This window comes from Mus musculus, chromosome 2 (genome assembly GCF_000001635.26).
Source record: "Mus musculus strain C57BL/6J chromosome 2, GRCm38.p6 C57BL/6J".
Taxonomy (NCBI): Eukaryota; Metazoa; Chordata; class Mammalia; order Rodentia; family Muridae; genus Mus; species Mus musculus.
Window position 1 is genome coordinate 112110092 of NC_000068.7, and position 15666 is coordinate 112125757.

A 15666-nucleotide genomic window follows, 5' to 3' on the forward strand; every position below is an offset into this window, starting at 1 on the left:
ACTTAGGCATGAAAAAAATTCCTTGGGAATTGAGGTTCAGTATTATTATAGTATTTACTTTGTAAATACCTGTAACTTTTTTCTATTTTTGAAAGTGATTGTCTTGCCCTCCTAAGCAGAAGAAAATAGATTAAATATTAATGTATATAGACAGAGTGTAGAAAGGCAGTATTTCCACTGAGATTAGTGAAAATACACCTTATAGTCACAAGGCAAGCACTTAAGATATCTTTCCATAACTCATTAGATGTTTGAACACTCTCTTCATTGCCATCTTCATTTCTTGATTCCTGAATGTATAGATCACAGGATTCAGAAAAGGAGTGATGACTGTATCAAATATGGCCAGAAATTTATCCAGGTGTACGGAGGGAGAAGTCCATGTATAGACAAATATCAAAGGACCAAAGAATAAAACCACTACTGAGATATGAGCAGAAAGTGTGGACAGGGCTTTAGAGAAACCACCTGAAGAGTGCTTTTGTACAGAGATTATGATGACAATATATGAAACTATCAATATGAAGAAGGAGCCCACAGAGATGAATCCACTATTGGCTGTGACCATGAATTCTAGTTTATGAGTATCTACACAAGCAAGCTTGATGAACCGGGGAAGGTCACAGTAGAAGCTGTCCAACACATTTGGTCCACAAAAAGGTAAGTTTATGACAAAAACCAGCTGAGCCAGAGAGTGTATAAGGCCAACTATCCAAGCAATAACTACAAAGAAGAGACACATTCTTGGGCTCAAAATGGTCAGGTAATGGAGAGGTTTACATATGGCTACATATCTATCAAAAGCCATGGCGATGAGTAAAACCATCTCCACACCACCAATAACATGGATGGAGAAGATCTGAATAACACAACCTGTAAAGGAGATGACTTTGTGCTTTCTAAACAGATCATAAATCATCTTGGGTGAGGTAACAGAAGAAACACCTAAGTCAATGAAGGAGAGGTTAGCCAACAGAAAGTACATTGGAGTGTGTAAGTGAGGGTCTGAAGCCACAGTAAAAATGATGAGTGAGTTTCCCATCATGCTTGCCACATAAAACACAGAGGAGAACACAAAGAGAAGAAGCTGGATGTCCCAGGAGTTGGTGAGTCCAAGAAATACAAACTCTGATACCACAGAGAGGTTTGCTCCCCCCATTAGCATGTATGTCAGTACTACCTGGAGAAGGAAACAGGAAAATATAAATTATATTAATATAATATACCAATAGCTGATATTAATAGAATATATCAAGAAGAAATATGAAATCCTGTTTAAAATCTAACATTAAAACCAAATTAAAGACAGATATATGAAAAATGAACACTGCTTAATATTGAGGAATGAACTTTAAAATAAAAGTAAGTATCGCTTTATACCTGTTAAAGACTCTTTATCCAAAGCTCAGAGTAGATGTAAAAAAAAAAATAGATCTATCTTTAAGTTGTTGATATGCATATAAACTAAGACTCCATTACAAAAAAATTGTATGAGGCATCCGTAAAATTTCGAAATATGGTAGCTTTGAAATAGCATACACACTTATTAGGCATTGACCATGTTTTCGGAATGGAGAGGAAAGGAGGGAGGGAAAGAGGAACAGAGGGAGGAAGGAACAGAGGGAGGGAGGGAGGGAGGGAGGGAGAGAGAGAGGGAAGGGAGGGAGCAGAAAGGAAGGTAAAGAGGGAAGGAAGGATTTTATTAAAGCTACCATGTGATTAAGCAATACTCAGTTTTCCACAACTTATGCAACCTGAGGAAATTACACCATCATATGCAAATGAATTCTTCCCATTTTCCTTGCAACATCACTTACAGTAATCAATACAGAAATATCTAAATTCTCATTGACTTTTGACTGAATAGTATATAAACAGAGACTAACATATAGACACAATGGAATATTCTTCAGTTTTTTTAAAAGAAGGGAATCCTGTTTTGTAAAAATCTGCCTGTTCCTAGGAGTCAATGGTACACATGAAATTAAAGAGACACAAAAGTCAGTACTGGCATTCTCACAATTACATAGAACCCAAAGACACCATGATCAGAAAAGAAGTGAATATATGTTATACCATGTATGTCTTAGGATTTTCCTTCTGTGAATAGCCATCAAAAGCAATGCAAACTTATAAGGACAACATTTAATTAAGGCTGGCTTACAAGCTCAGAGATTCAATCTATTATAATCAAGGCTGGAGCAAGGCAGCATCCAGGCAGGCATGGTACAGGAAGAGCTGAGAGTTCTAGATCTTCCTCTAAAGGCCACTAAGAGAAGACTGGCTTCCAGCTTCCAGGCAGTAAGAATGAGGGACTCAAAGTCCATGGCCACAGTGACACACTTTCTCCAACAAGGCCACACCTCCTGCAACAAAGCCAATCTTCATATAGTGCTGCTCCCTGAGCCAAGCATATTCAAACACTAAAATGGGAAGAAAAAAAAGATAACTGGAAAGTGGAAAGAGAAGATGTTGGTTAAAAGATACAGATATTCTGCTAGGATCCTCTGTTTCTGAAGATCCATCATGGATCATCATAACTGTGGTTGACTGTGTTTCATACATTGAGTGCTGTGCTCAATGTTTGAAATGAGATTGTCAATGTTCTCACAGGAAATAAATGTATGAGACATCTAAGTTGTTTGGTTTAATTGTTTCACAATGCACATACACATCAAAACATCACACTGGATTCTACATAGAAATAAGAGTCAGTCATTAGTAGGTTATATCTTAATAAAACTGGAGAGAGGAAACCACCTAGGAATCGTGAAAAGTTGGCCAACCACACAGGGAAGTGGGTGGCACTTTGCAGTGTTATCATATTATGTCTCTGAATTTCAAGTTCCTCTGTTTCCCTCACAGTGGGTACAGATATATTCCTTTTGAGAGAGAAGGCTGGCCAACAGGGAAATAATTGATTTTTGTTTCAAGATTAATTTACAGCCTGCTCCACACATGAAAACAACCTCCTTTTGAAGTCCAGTAACACAATCTTATGCTGGCAAATAAGCCCTTCTTCCACGCTCATACTTCTGGAAGACAGAGAACATCAAGGTTTATTAAATGAATAACCAAACTATGAGGTCTTTGTATTATTAGCATTTATTATTTATTTTAAGTTTGAGATTATAATCCAGTTATATCACTTTTCTTAATCCTTTTCTCCATCAAGCCCTCCTGTACACATCTTCTTGCTCTCTTTTAAACTCATGGCTCTTTTTATTTTTTTCTGCTATCCCTAAAATTGACTAAATCTTTTATAATACTAACCAAATACTAAAAAACATATTGAACACAAATGTCATGGCATATGTGTATTTGTATTCTCTGAAAGAATTAACAAGTGAGGTGTAAGCCTTTCTGTAACTGTCAGTTCCCAGTGTGCATTATGTCAGACACAGAAATCGTAGGTGCTTAGAAATATTTCTATCATAACACAACTAAAATGCCTCAATTTAAACTCAACACATTGGCCCATGAAACAGTAGGGGTAAGTTAGAATCACTACGCTGGAGTACACAGTATGTGCCTGGAAAACAACAATCTAAAAGGAACAATGTAGTTAACTACATTATGTTCCAACAACATATTTTATTATAGTTACTTAGTGAAGAAACATAATACAATAAACATGATATGAGCTTTGAATTCTGGTCAAAAAATTACCATGTGGTTCATCCACCATCAAATTAGTAGTAGGTATAAGACCCTGACTCTCAGTCTGTTTGTCTATTGAACATATTTTTAAATCAAAGATTTTATAATACAATTAGTAATAACATAATTAAAGAACATAATCACATATCCAGCATGTAAGTATTCCATATAAAACTGTTTGGTAAAAGTTAATCTTACTTTATATTTTCCATTTGCACATGAATGATCTGGACTCATGGTATAAAAAAATGAATAGAAACAAAATATTAGCAAGCTGTGAGTATCAAAAAACTTCACTGAAAGACATTCCAAAATATATTAACTTTTTCTTTTTATTAATATATTAATAAAATGTATTATTATGTAGTCAAAAAAGATACAGAAATCAACTGACCATTATTATAAAGTGATAATTAAAAATTATGGGATTATAGATGTAAAGACTTGGAGAAAAAGTAGAAATAAGTGAGATTAAAAGAAAATCTAAGAGATTTTTCAAAATATAAGGGGCTCCTATTTGACAATATATAATATCCATATTATCTTAGTAATTAAAACATGAACTTAAATCTGAAATTATTTGCTTTCAAAGAACATTAGTGTGCCTCTTTAAGTGTTTACTACAAATCTAACTCATTAAAATCGCTTCCCAAATAGACCATAATGTCCATAAACCTAAAGACTGCAACATTCTTCTAGCCAATGTGCCACAGAACTCATAATCACAGAACATGATATGAAGTTTTGTTGTAACATAAAAAGGACATGTTAATGCTTAAAACAATAAAAATGTGTTATTATGTAGTCAAAGAAGATACAGAAATCGAATGACCATAATTAAATTAAAAATTATGGGATTATAGAAGTAAAGATTTGGAGAAAAAGTAGAAATAAGTGAGATTAAAAGAAAATCTAAAAACATTCCTGGGGAAATTGAATAGCATGTGTACAACTATGAGGAGAGAAAGAAACCAGATAGCTTTAGAAAAATAATGGATAATTTATGGGGAATGACAAGCATAGATTTTTCAGAGCTATCCTTTAGAAACTATGTAATTTTAACAATAATATATAGTAACTTCAGTTATGTTATACATAAGTATATATTGGCATATGTTCATTACACATAGTGATAGGTTTTTAGCAAGTGTCAATGACACTCTTCACACTGGAACACTTCCAATAACCTTAATTCTGTTCTAGAGATGATCAGAATATGCCCAACTCTTTTAAAAAGTCAATAGATAGGAAAATATAACTTTTATGATTTCAGTTTTTGTATCAATAAATACTTCCTAATTTTTCAACTAGAAGAGGCTAAGATCATTAATTAATCATCAAAGAACTGAATAGGTAATTATCAGGTATGCCAAATAAAAATATTATAAAGCTGTTTGGTGTTTACTAATGCCTTTTACATTTCCCCAGGTAACAAGATACTTCAGCTCAAACTAAAGATCAACAATGTTTCTAGCAATAAAATAGCAATCTTAATAAAGTTTTTACAAGTAGATCCGTGCTGTTCAGTTGATTTTGCTAAATGCTATCTATTTGCTTTAGACTCGCTCAACCAGTTTAATATACAACTCAAATTTATAGCAATTCTAAAAGCAGAGTCACATCTATAAATAAGTTACTATTCTTATTGCTAAATTCCTTCCAGTGACCACTTGCCTGCATAGAATGAACACGAACCTCATGGATCCAGATTTCTCTATATTCTCCAATATAAAGTGGCTGTGATATGGAAACATATAAATATATAAAACTAATCATATATTAGTAGCCAATGACCAATGCAGCTTTAAAATGCTTATAGTCTAGGGAGTTCTTCCCTGGAGGACCATTTGATTCATTCAGTGCAACCAAAGAATTTCAGAACCCATTATGCAATACTGAAAATATAACAGGAAGCAATAATGGAAGGTGTTGTACCTCAGCTACAGTATCAGAGCATCACTAACTGGAAAACAGATGAACTGGCACCACTTTTTAGAGCCAACTATGTCAACGCCCCTCTGAAATATTGTCCAAAGGCATAAACACTGGCTTCTGTCTTGAACTTCAGACAATAATATTGAAAGAGATTTTGCATATATAACATACTAATGAGATTGTCACTTCCCCATAGAGCCCTGGAACTTCTGCTTGTATTGATCTTGGCATAGCTAGTAAATCTTAGTTGCAAAGGAAACCTACATTCTGCTTCTTTTTTGCTGGACTCTGCATTTTATTTTGTCCTGGTTTAATTGCTGTCAGCTTTGATTTCTTGTTTTACATATGCACACATACAGGCACACACACATACAAAAACACATAAAACAAGTACCTTCTGGTCCATGCCAGCACCTGGGCACCTTGGGCACAGAGTCTGCGGATACCCCCAAGGTCCCCACAGGACCATCCACAAGATCTTAAGACCTCTGGTGAGTGGAACACAACTTTTGCTCCAATCCAATCGTGCGGGTCCTGAGACTGCATTAATTAGGGAAGCAGAAAACCCGGCCTGGTCAGAGTCACAAGTCCCTTCCACTCCACGCCAGCACTGGGGCACCTTGGGCCCAGAGTCTGTGGACACCCCCGAGGTCCCCACAGGAGCCTCCATGGGATCTTAAGACCTTTAGTGAGTGGAACACACCTTCTGCTCCAATCCAATCGTGCGGGACCTGAGACTGCATTAATTAGGGAAGCAGAAAACCCAGCCTGATCAGGGTCATAAGTCCCTTCCGGTCCATGCCAGCACTGGGGCACCTTGGGTACTGAGTCTGCGGACACCCCCAAGGTCCCCACAGGACTCTCCACAGGATCTTAGGACCTCTGGTGAGTGGATCACAACTTCTGCCAGGAGGCAGGTTCAAACACCAGATATCTGGGCACCTTCCCTGCAAGAGGAGAGCTTGCCTGCAGAGAGTACAATGAACACTGAAACTCAGGAGAGAGCTAGTCTCCCAGGTCTGCTGATAGAGGCTAACATAATCACCTGAGGAACAAGCTCTACCAAAGACAACTCTCTAACAACTAACTCCAGAGATTACCAGATGGCAAAAGGCAAACATAAAAATCATACTAACAGAAACCAAGACTACTCACCATCATCAGAACGCAGCACTCCCACCCCACCCAGTACTGGGCAACCCAACACACCCGAAAAGATCGTCCCGGATTTAAAAGTATATGTCATGATGATGGTAGAGGACATCAAGAAGGACTGTAGTAACTCACTTAAAGAAATACAGGAAAACACTGCTAAACAGGTAGAAGACATTAAAGAGGAAGCACAAAAATCCCTTAAAGAATTGCAGGAAAACACAACCAAACAAGTGATGGAATTGAATAAAACCATCCAAGACCTAAAAAGAGAAGTAGACACAATAGAGAAAACCCAAAGTGAGGCAACGCTGGAGATAGAAATCCTACGAAAGAAATCTGAAACCATAGATGCGAGCATCAGCAACAGAATACAAGAGATGGAACAGAGAATCTCAGGTGCAGAAGATTCAATAGAGAACATCAGCACAACAATCAAAGAAAATACAAAATGCAAAAGGATCCTAACTCAAAACATCCAGGAAATCCAGGACACAATGAGAAGACCAAACCTACGGATAATAGGAGTTGATGAGAATGAAGATTTTCAACTTAAAGGGCCAGCAAATATCTTCAAAAAAATTATAGAAGAAAATTTCCCAAACATAAAGAAAGACATGCCCATGAACATACACGAAGCCTACAGGACTCCAAATAGACTGGACCAGAAAAGAAATTCCTCCCGACACATAATAATCAGAACAACAAATGCACTAAATAAAGATAGAATATTAAAAGCAGTAAGGGAAAAAGGTCAAGTAACATATAAAGGCAGGCCTATTAGAATTACACCAGACTTTTCACCAGAGACTATGAAAGCCAGAAGACCCTGGACAGATGTTATACAGACACTAAGAGAACACAAATGCCAGCCCAGGCTACTGTACCCAGCCAAAATCTCAATTACCATAGATGGAGAAACCAAAATATTCCACGACAAAATCAAATTCACACATTATCTTTCCACGAATCCAGCCCTTAAAAGGATAATAACAGAAAAAAACCAATACAAGGACAGAAACCACACCCTAGAAAAAGCAAGACAGTAATCACTCAACAAACCAAAAATAAGAGAGCCACAAGAACAGAATGCCAACTCTAACAACAAAAATAATAGGAAGCAACAATTACTTTTCCTTAATATCTCTGAATATCAATGGACTCAATTCCCCAATAAAAAGACATAGACTAACAGACTGGCTACACAAACAGGACCCAACATTCTGCTGCTTACAGGAAACCCATCTCAGGGAAAAAGACAGACATTACCTCAGAGTGAAAGGCCAGAAAACAATTTTTCAAGCAAATGGTCTGAAGAAACAAGCTGGAGTAGATATTCCAATATCGAATAAAATCGACTTCCAACCCAAAGTTTTCAAAAAAGACAAGAGGGACACTTAATACTCATCAAAGGTAAAATCCTCCAAGAGGAACTCTCAATTCTGGATATCTATGCTCCAAATACAAGGGCAGCCACATTCATTAAAGACACTTTAGTAAAGCTCAAAGCACACATTGCACCTCACACAATAATAGTGGGAGACTTCAACACACCACTTTCATCAATGGACAGATCATGGAAACAGAAACTACACAGGGACACAGTGAAATTAACAGAAGTGATGAAACAAATGGACTTAACAGATATCTACAGAACATTTTATCCTAAAACAAAAGGATATACCTTCTTCTCAACACCTCATGGTACCTTCTCCAAAATTGACCATAAAATTGGTCACAAAACAGACCTCAACAGATACAAAAATATTGAAATTGTCCCATGCATCCTATCAGACCACCATGGACTAAGGCTAATCTTCAAAAACAACATAAATAATGGAAAGCCAATATTCACATGGAAAATGAACAACACTCTTCTCAATGATACCTTGGTCAAGGAAGGAATAAAGGAAAAAATTAAAGACTTTTTAGAGTTTAATGAAAATGAAGCCACAACATACCCAAACTTATGTGACACAATGAAAGCATTTCTAAGAGGGAAACTCATAGCTCTGAGTGCCTCCAAAAATAAACTAGAGAGAGCACACACTAGCAGCTTTACAACACACCAAAAATCTCTAGAAAAAAGGAAGGAAATTCATCCAAGCGGAGTAGACAGCAGGAAATAATCAAACTCAGGGGCAAAATCAACCAAAGGGAAACAAGAAGAACTATTCAAAGAATTAACCAAACGAGGAGCTGGTTCTTTGATAAACTCAACAAGATAGATAAACGCTTAGCCAGACTCACTAGAGGGCACAGGGACAGCATCCTAATTAACAAAATCAGAAATGAAAAGGGAGACATAACAACAGATCCTGAAGAAATCCAAAACACCATCAGATCCTTCTAAAAAAAGGCTATACTCAACAAAACTGGAAAACCTGGGCGAAATGGATAAATTTCTAGACAGATACTAGGTACCAAAGTTAAATCAGGATAAAGTTAACCATCTACACAGTCCCATATCCCCTAAAGAAATAGAAGCAGTCGTTAATAGTCTCCCAACCAAAATAAGCCCAGGACCAGATGGGTTTAATGCAGAGTTCTATCAGACCTTCAAAGAAGATCTAATTCCAGTTCTGCACAAACTATTCCACAAAATAGAACTAAGAGGTACTCTACCCAACTCATTCTATGAAGCCACAATTACTCTGATACCTAAACCACAGAAATATCCAACAAAGATAGAGAACTTCAGACCAATTTCTCTTATGAATATCGATGCAAAAATACTCAATAAAATTCTCACTAACCGAATCCAAGAACACATTAAAACAATCATTCATCCTGACCAAGTAGGTTTTATTCCAGGGATGCAGGGATGGTTTAATATACGGAAATCTACCAATGTAATCCATTATATAAACAAACTCAAAGACAAAAACAACATGATCATCTCCTTAGACACAGAGAAAGCATTCGACAAGATCCAACACCCATTCTTGATAAAAGTCTTGGAAAGATCAGGAATTCAAGATCCATACCTAAACATGATAAAAGCAATCTACAGCAAACCAGTAGCCAACATCAAAGTAAATGGTGAGAAGCTGGAAGCAATCCCATTAAAAGCAGGGACTAGACAAGGCTGCCTGCTTTCTCCCTACCTATTCAACATTGTACTTGAAGTCCTAGCCAGAGCAATTCGACAACAAAAGGAGATCAAGGAGATACAATTTGGAAAAGAAGAAATCAAAATATCACTTTTTGCAGATGATATGATAGTATATATAAGTCACCCTAAAAATTCCACCACAGAACTCCTAAACCTGATAAACAACTTCAGTGAAGTAACTGGATATAAAATGAACTCAAACAAGTCAATGGACTTTCTCTACACAAAGAATAACCAGGCTGAGAAAGAAATTAGGGAAACAACACCCTTCTCAATAGTCACAAATAATATAAAATACCTTGGCATGACTCTAACTAAGGAAGTGAAAGATCTGTATGATAAGAACTTCAAGTCTCTGAAGAAAGAAATTAAAGAAGATCTCAGAAGATGGAAAGATCTCCCATGCTCATGGATTGGCAGGATCAACATTGTAAAAATGGCTATCTTGCCAAAATCTACAGATTCAGTGCAATGCCCATCAAAATTCCAACTTAATTCTTCAATGAATTAGAAAGAGCAATCTGCAAATTCATCTGGAATAACAAAAACCTAGGATAGCAAAAACTCTTCTCAAGGATAAAAGAACCTCTGGTGGAATCACCATGCCTGACCTAAAGCTGTACTACAGAGCAATTGTGATAAAAAAAAAAAAAAAAACCTGCATGGTACTGGTATAGTGACAGACAAGTGGACCAATGGAATAGAACTGAAGACCCAGAAATGAACCCACACACCTATGGTCACTTGATCTTTGACAAGGGAGCAAAACCCATCCAGTGGAAAAAAGACACATTTTCAAAAAATGGTGCTGGCACAACTAGCGGTTATCATGTAGAAGAATGCAAATTTATCCATTCCTATCTCCTTATACTAAGGGCAAATCTAAGTGGATTAAGGAACTACACATAAAACCAGAGACACTGAAACTTATAGAGAGGAAAGTAGGGAAAAGGCTCGAAGATATGGGCACAGGGGAAAAATTCCTGAATAGAACAGCAATGGCTTGTGCTGTAAGATCGAAAATTGACAAATGGGACCTTATAAAACTGCAAAGCCTCTGTAAGGCAAAAGACACTGTCAATAAGACAAAAAGGTCACCAACAGATTGGGACAGGATCTTTACCTGTCCTAAATCAGATAGGGGACTAATATCCAATATATATAAAGAACTCAAGAAGGTGGACTCCAGAAAATCAAATAACCCCATTAAAAAATGGGGCTCAGAGCTAAACAAAGAATTCTCACCTGAGGAATACCGAATGGCTGAGAAGCACCTGAAAAAATGTTCAGCATCCTTAATCATCAGGGAAATGCAAATCAAAACAACCCTGAGATTCCATCTCACACCAATCAGAATGGCTAAGATCAAAAATTCAGGTGACAGCAGATGCTGGCGTGGATGTGGAGAAAGAAGGGACACTCCTCCATTGTTGGTGGGATTGCAGGCTTGTACAACCCCTCTGGAAATCAGTCTGGCGGTTCCTCAGAAAATTGGACATAGTACTACCGGAGGATCCCGCAATACCTCTCCTGGGCATATATCCAGAAGAGGTCCCAACCAGTAAGAAGGACACATACTCCACTATGTTCATAGCAGCCTTATTTATAATACCAGAAGCTGGAAAGAACCCAGAATCCCCTCAACAGAGGAATGGATACAAAAAATGTGGTACATTTACACAATGGAGTACTACTCAGCTATTAAAAAGAATGAATTTATGAAATTCCTAGGCAAATGATTGGACCTGGAGGGCATCATCCTGAGTAAGGTAACCCAATCACAAAGAACTCAGATATGTACTCACTGATAAGTGGATATTATCCCAGAAACTTAGAATACCCAAGGTATAAGATACAATTTGCAAAACACATGAAACTCAAGAAGAACAAAGACCAAAGTGTGGACACTTTGCCCCTTCTTATAATTGGGAACAAAACACCCATGGAAGGAGTTACAGAGACAAAGTTTGGAGCTGAGACAAAAGGATGGACCATCTAGAGACTGCCATATCCAGGGATCCATCCCATAATCAGCCTCCAAATGCTGACACCATGGCATACACTAGCAAATTTTTGCTGAAAGGACCCTGATATAGCTGTCTCCTGTAAGACTATGCCGGAGCCTAGCAAACACATAAGTGGATGCTCACAGTCAGCTATTGGATGGATCACAGGGCCCCCAATGGAGGAGCTAGAGAAAGTACCCAAGGAGCTAAAGGGGTTTGCAATCCTATAGGTGGAACAACAATATGCACTAACCAGTACCCCCCGGAGCTCTTGACTCTAGCTGCATATGTATCAAAAGATGGCCTAGTCGGCCATCACCGGAAAGAGAGTCCCATTTGACATGCAAACTTTATATGCCCCAGTACAGGGGAACGCCAGGGTCAAAAAGTGGGAGTGGGTGTGTAGGGGAGTGGAGGGAGGGTATGGGGGACTTTTGGGATAGCATTGGAAATATAAATGAGGAAAATACCTAATAAAAAATATTAAAAACAAAAACAAATACACACACACATATACACATACACACTCATACACACATAAACATACATATATATATATATACATAAACACAATCACACACGTAAACACATTCATAAAAATGGCTATGATAAATGACATGCTGGATTTTTTTAATTTTATAATTTTTTATCTTTTCTTTTTATTATTTTCTTTATTTACATTTAAAATGTTATCTCCTTTCTTGGTTTCACCTCCAAAAATCCCCACTCCCTATCCCCTCCTCTTGCTAAACAACCCACCCACTCCCACTTTTTGGCCCTGGAATTCCCCTATTGTGGAGCATATAATCTTCAAAGGACCAAGGGCCACTCCTACCATTTATGACTAACTAGGCCATCCTCTGCTACAGATGCAGCTAGAGGCATTAGTACCACCATATGATTTCTTTGTTTGGTGGTTTAGTCCCAGGGATTTCTTGTTAGTTCATATTATTGTTCCTCCTATGGGGCAGAAACCCCTTCAGCTCCTTGGTTACTTTCTCTGGCTCCTACTTTGGGGACCCTGTGCTATGTCCAATGGATGGCTGTGGGCATCCACTTCTGTATTTGTCAGGCACTGGTAGGGCCTCTCAGAAGACAGCTATATCAGGCTACTGTCAGCATGTACTTCTTGGCATACATAATAGTGTCTGGGTTTGATGGTTATGTGTGGGATGGATCCCAAGGTGTGGCAATCTCTGGATGGTCATTCCTTCAGTCTCTGCTCCACACTTTGTCTCTATAACTCCTTCCGTGAGTATTTTGTTCCCCCTTCTAAGAAGGATCAAAGTATTCACACTTTGGTCTTCCTTCTTCTTAAGTTTCATGAGTTTTGCGAATTGTATCCTGGGTATTCTAAGTTTCTGGGCTAATATCCACTTATCAGTGAGTGCATATCATGTGTATTCTTTTGTGATTGGGTTACCTAACTCAGGATGTTATCCTCCAGATCCATTCATTTGCCTAAGAATTTCATAAATTCATTGTTTTTAATAGCTGAGTACTACTCCATTGTGTACATGTACCACAATTTCTGTATTCATTCCTCTGATGAGGGACATCAAGATTCTTTTCAGGTTCTGGCTATTATAAATAAGGCTGCTATGAACATAGTGAAGCATGTGTCCTTCTTACACAAAAGAGCATCTTCTGGGTGGTATAGCACAGGAGTGGTATAGCTAGGTCCTAAGGTAGTACAATGCCCAATTTTTCTGAGGAATCTTCAAAATGATTTCCAGAGTGGTTGTACAAGCTTGCAATCCCACCAGCAATGGAGGAGTGTTTCTCTTTCTCCACATCCTCGCCAGCATCTGCTGTCACCTGAGTTTTTTAACTTAGCCATTCTGACTGGTGTGAGGTGGAATCTTGGGGTGGTTTTGATTTCCAAATGAATTTGCAAATTGCCCCTTCTAACCCTTGAAGAACAAAGTTTGAATTTTGATGGGAATTGCATTGTATCTGTAGATTGCTTTTGGAAGGATGGCCATTTTTACTGTATTAATCCTGCCAATCCATGAACATAGGAGATCTTTCCATCTTCTGAGAACTTTGAGTTCATTCTTCAGAGACTTGAAGTTCTCATAAATTTTTTTACTTCTTTAGAGTCACACAAAGGTATTTTATATTAATTGTGACTATTGTGAAGGGTGTTGTTTCCCTAATTTCTTTCTCAGCCTGTTTATCCTTTGTGTAGAGAAAGGCCACTGATTGGTTTGAGTTAATTTTATATCCAGCTACTTCACTGAAGTTGTTTATCAGGTTTAGGAATTCTCTAATAGAATTTTTGGGATCACTTAAGTATATCATCTACATATCATCTACAAATAGTGATATTTTGACTTCTTCCTTTCCAATTTGTATCCCTTTGATCTCCTTTTGTTGTCTAATTGCTCTGGCTAGGACTTCAAGTACTATATTGAATAGGTAGGGAGAGAGTAGGCAGCCTTGTCTAGTCCCTGATTTTAGTGGGATTGCTTCCAGCTTCTCTCCATTTACTTGATGTTGGCTACTGGTTTGCTGTAGATTGCTTTTATTATGTTAGGTATGGGCCTTGAATTCCTAATCATTTCCAAAACTTTTATCATGAATGGGTGTTGGATTTTGTCAAATGTTCTCAGCATCTAACGAGATGATCATGTGGTTTTCTTTGAGTTTGTCTATATATTGAATTACATTGATGGATTTCTGTATGTTGAACCATTCCTGGATCCCTAGGATGAAGCCTACTTGATCATGATGGATGATCATGTTGATGTGTTCTTGCATTGGGTTTGCGAGAATTTTATTCAATATTTTTGCATCAATATTCATGAGGAAAATTGGTCTGAAGTTCTCTTTCTTTGTTAGGTCTTCATGTGATTTATATATAAGAGTAATTGTGTCTTCATAGAATGAATTTGATAGAGTAACTTCTGTTTCTATTTTGTGGAATAGTTTGAGGAGTATTGGCATTAGGTCTTTTTTGAATGTCTAAAAAAACTCTGCACTAAATCCATCTGGTCTTGGGCTTTTTGGGGGGGGGCGGGGGGACTATTAATGACTGTTTCTATTTCTTTAGGGAATATAGGACTGTTTAAATAATTAATATGATCCTGATTTAACTTTGGTGCCTTGAATCTGTCTAGAAAATTGTCCATTTCATCCAAGTTTTCCAATTTTGTTGATTATAGGCTTTTGTAGTAGGATCTGATGATGTTTTGGATTTCCTCGGAGTCTGTTGTTATGTCTCCCTTTTCATTTCAGATTTTGTTAACTAGGATATTATCACTGTGCCCTCTTTTAGTCTGGCTAAGGGTTTAGCTTTTTAATCTTCTCAAAGAACCAGCACCTGGTTTGGTTGATTCTTTGAATAGTTCTTTTTGTTTCCACTTGGTTGTTTTCAGCCCTGAGTTTGATTATTTCTTGCCATCTTCTCCTCTTGGATGAATTTGCTTCCTTTTGCTCTAGAGCTTTTAGGTGTGCTACCAAGCTGTTAGTGTATGCTCTCTCCAGTTTCTTTTTTGAGGCACTCAGAACTTTGAGTTTTCCTCTTAGGAATGTTTTCATTGTGTCCCATAAATTTGGGTACATTGTAGCTTCATGTTCATTAAACTCTAAAAATTCTTTAATTTCCTTCTTTATTTCTTATCATTGAGTAGAGTGTTTTTCAGCTTCCACGTGTATGTGGGATTTCTATTATTTATGTTGTTATTGAAGATCACCCTTATTCCGTGGTGATCTGATAGGTTTCATGGGATTATTTAAATATTCTTGTATCTGTTGAGGCCTATTTTGTGACTGATTATATGGTCAATTTTGGAG

General features: G+C 37.4%; 1 pseudogene; it reads right to left on the reverse strand.

The window, feature by feature from the left end:
* On the reverse strand, nt 221-724 carry Olfr1315-ps1 (olfactory receptor 1315, pseudogene 1; annotated as a pseudogene).